Genomic DNA, 4,767 nt, shown 5'->3' on the forward strand with positions numbered 1-4,767 from the left:
TCATATATATATCATATCAATTCATTGGCACTCAGGGCCACCATTATCACATCGTTTTCCATTTTCAGTATTCATCTTGCAGTTTGTGATCATAGGCATATACAAAAGTAATTCAAGTTGCAATACAGGTATGTGGGCACATAGCTAGCATGAATAATTCTCAGTTTCTATCTTGGCTTATAGCCGAAGAATTTCAACACATAATTGTATTCTTCATACTTCTCTAATTATCAAGAATGGTACATTACTCACATTGAGGCACATCCTTCACGTATATATGTAGTTAATTGCAAATCAATTAATGCGCAATAACAATCAATAAATTAACCAATTCAAATCTTGCTACACTTTCGTAAACGCCAACGGATCTCAATTTCTAATAAAAAGGGGGTTTCAGGCATACATACTTCAAAGAGCTTTTACTTAAGTTACTACAACGTTCCGGAAATTCTAGAAATGTCCATCTACTTCGAGACATAACAAAATTGAACACAAATTAGGAAGATATTCATAATTCTAGCTTATTTGAGCATTTAATCAAACACCATATGAGCGTTAAATATTTATGGTCCTTTTATAGAGGATTTCATCAACCCACAACCCATACTTTTCAATTTTTAGCTCAACCATGTTCCTACACCTTTTGACAACACATGCAAACAAGATAACAGCTCCAATACCCACAAACTTTCTTGATAAATACCCGCATTTAGCTAAAATTCGAAATTAACTGTTAGGGTGTAGAATCTTACCTCTTTGATGAAGAACCTGAAGGATTTCTTGTTGGATTTCAAGGCTTGAACAAGATTTTGTTTTATGAACAAGGAACTTGAGCTTCTTACTCTCTCTAGATATGCTCTCCCCTCTCTCTAAAAGCTCTAGAAATCCCCAAAATAATGAACCCCAAATGAGTTAAATGAAATGGGGTTCGGGTCTTAAAAAAACCATTTTTGTGCAGTCGCGGGGTGCAGGGCAACATGGGGTGCGGTGAGTCTGTTCAAAATATGTCTGTAATTGAAATTTCATACAATTCTGGATTTCCTACAGGCGCGGCGCATGGGGCGCCGCATGGGGCGCCGCGGTAGTGTAAAATTCTGCGCTGCTTTGGTAATTTGGTCATAACTTGTGGTAGTAGTGTCCAAATGATGAACGGTTTGATGCATTGGAACTAGTCTCAATGAACTTTCATTTGATAGGTTTTACATCGCACAAAACCTTATATAAATAGATATATACTTGTCCAAAGTGAGGTTTTGTGCGTACTCATTTACAACTTTAGTCTATTTGGTAATTTTCCAACTTGTCTTAGACTTAGGCTTCTCCTTAGACCCCAAATCAATTATAATAAGACTTATACACTTATTACCATATCCAAATGATATCCATAATATCATTAATCCTCATTTGTATGCAAGATAAAATAATTAGCCTACCTTGGCACCACGAAATCTTAAATTACTAAGCAAAATTTTCTAGGGCTTTACATTCTCCCCCGCTTAATACCATTCGTCCTCAAATGAGGGTCAAGGTTCATTAATTAGCCATCCTTATGTAATTCCTGCTTTTTCACATCATGAAATATATCAACAGCCCGAATTTGGCTAACTCCTTAAATTTCCGAAAATTTCGCTAGAGTTTCCTTTGTAACTAGGACTATCTACCTCTCAGAGGGCCCTAGATACATATCCTAACAGCATATACATGTTCCATAGACATAGCATAGCTTGTACAACACCAACCATGGTCGCATAGGCAACATATATAACCAAAATGGAATAGTTTAACATAGATCAAATCAAAAGATAAGAGTTCATAGGAACCAAATGCATGAAAGCTATTACATAACTATTCAAACAAATGTGGGTACTTTTTTCTCATTTCTTCCTCAGCTTCCCAAGTGGCTTCCTCAATCTGCTGGTTCCGCCATAACACTTTTACAGAGGCAATTTCCTTATTTCTCAATTTCCGCACTTGTCTATCAAGAATGGCAACTGGAATTTCTTCATAAGGTAGTTCTTCATTAACCTCAATAGATTTAATTGGTACAATAGCGGACGGATCTCCCACTACCTTCTTCAACATAGACACATGGAAGACCGGATGTACCAACGACATCTCGGGTGGCAGCTCGAGCTTGTATGCCACCTGACCAATCCTCTGAATGATTTTGTACGGTCTGATATACCTCGGACTTAATTTCCCTTTCTTCCCGAATTGCATGATGCCCTTCATGGGGGAAACCTTCAAAAATACCCAATCATTTTCTTTGAACTCCAAATCTTTGCGACGAATGTCCGAATAAGACTTTTGGCGACTCTGAGCAGTTTTCAACCTCTCCTTAATAATCTTGACTTTCTCCATGGCCTGATGCATGAGGTCCGGCCCTATCAATTCTGCTTCTCCATCCTCAAACCACCCAATGGGAGACCTGCATCTCCTACCATAGAGTGCCTCGAATGGTGCCATCTGGATACTAGCATGGAAGCTGTTGTTGTAAGCAAATTCTATGAGTGGCAAATGGTCATCCCAGGTACCTTTGAAATCAAGAACACAAGCACGCAACATATCCTCAAGCGTCTGAATGGTCCGCTCTGCCTACCCATTAGTTTGTGGATGGAAGGCTATACTAAGATTTACTTGAGCACCCAAACCTTGCTGAAATTTCTTCCAAAATTTTGTCGTGAATTGAGCCCCTCGATCTGAAATGATTGAGATTGGAGTGTTAGGCAACCTGGCTATTTCTTGGATATAAAGTAGAGCATATTGTTCCTTTGTGTCAGTAGATTTGATTGGCAAGAAGCATGCTGATTTCGTGAGTCGATCCACGGTTACCCAAATTGAGTCAAACTTGCGCGTAGTGCGCGGTAATCCTACCACAAAATCCATATTGATAATTTCCCATTTCCGTATTGGAATTTCTATGCTCTTTATCATTCTTCCAGGCCTTTGATGTTTAGTCTTCACCTACTGACAGTTTGGACATTTTGCCACAAAGTCCGCCACATACCTTTTCATGTTATTTCACCAATAAAATTCTTTGAGATCATGATACATTTTTGTAGAACTTGGGTGTACGGAATACCTAGAAGTGTGAGCTTCTGCCAAAATCCTTTCCCGAAGGCCGTCAGTATCCGGAACACATAGGCGGCCTTGGTACCGTGGGGTACCATCATCCATGCCAAGGGAAAAAGATGTGGTCTTGTGTTTATGAATCCCCTCTTTCAGTTGTGCTAACAATGGATCGTTGAATTGTTTCTCTTTCACTTCCGTCATAAGCGATGATTCAACCCTATTCTGCACAATTACTCCTCGTTTATTAGAGTCCGCTAGGTGAACTCCCAAACTAGACAACTGGTGAACCTCCCTGGCCAATGGCCTCTGATATGCCTACAAATGAGCCAAGCTCCCCATAGATTTTTGACTAAGAGCATCCGCTACAATATTAGCCTTTCCCAGGTGATAGAGAATCTCAATATCATAGTCCTTGAGTAACACGAGCCATCCTCTCTGTCTCAGATTCAACTCCTTTTGTTTAAAAAAAATATATTGAAGGCTCTTGTGGTTCATAAATACATCAACATGGACCCCATACACATAATGTCGCCAAATCTTTATACAAAACTACCGCCGCAAGTTCTAAGTCATGTGTCGAATAGTTCCTTTCATTATTCTTGGGTTGCCTAGAGGCATAAACTATTACCTTAACATGTTGCATCATTAGTGGAAAATCTTTATCACATTTCTCTTACATAAGACCTCGCACGAATCGAGTTGTACAATAATTTCCCTGATATGGTTACAATCTCCTGTGAATATTTGCAACTAACTCTTCTAAATTCTCAACAAAAGACGTTACTGAATGAGTTTTCTTATAGAACCTTCTATTTCAAAGGAATAACATCTTATAGCCTGCACACACCTTAATATCATCAACATGCACGACATTGCATCAAATCTAATGTAACATTGTGCTCAGACCTTTCCTGGTCAACCTTTTTCCTCCTTATGTGCCTTATAGGATTTAAGAAACCACTCCACTTTCCCTTGTGAACATTCTCATGATCTCTCTTTACTGTTCAACACTTCCCAAAACATATATTAACACTATTCATACATATTTAATTCAGAAAGCACCACTGGCCCGAACAATATGTTGGTACCATCTTTTCTTTCTAACTGGAATATTCATTCCCATTCTATTTTGCTCATAATGCATAATTGATGACCTTATTTTGCCACACACTTGTCTACCTCCCGTGAACTTGTAATATCATTGTGCCTTGTTTAATGAGTTTATCATACCACAAATTCACCATCAGTAGTCTCACTTTCCGTTATATGTAGACATGAACTATCTCTAGCTCCTTTAGTTACCATTCAGTGTCACCCAAGTTGGTAGCATTACGGTTAGTCCTTTATACCTTCTATTAACACTTGTGCTCCAGGCGAGTCCACCATTCTGATATGAACTATTTTGCGACAACCATTGACATCTCAATTTATAGATTTTCTTCCCATTTCTTCTCGCCTCATTATTCCTAGTTAGTAAATAGCCACGCACTCTTCCACACATTACGTGGTCTTTTTCCTTAATTTTTTTTCATCCAGCTCACCTCTTAACTCTTGTTAGGATATCAGTGGGAAAGTGTGTTCATCATCATATCACTTAACACTTCTTTGCTTGTAAGATTCTTTAGAGGCTCTCCATCAAGCCCAAATACCCTCTTGGGTTATTATAGCATCACATTTATTTCTCCCACTCGTTTC

Source organism: Nicotiana sylvestris, chromosome 12, assembly GCF_000393655.2.
Source record: "Nicotiana sylvestris chromosome 12, ASM39365v2, whole genome shotgun sequence".
Classification (NCBI taxonomy): domain Eukaryota; kingdom Viridiplantae; phylum Streptophyta; class Magnoliopsida; order Solanales; family Solanaceae; genus Nicotiana; species Nicotiana sylvestris.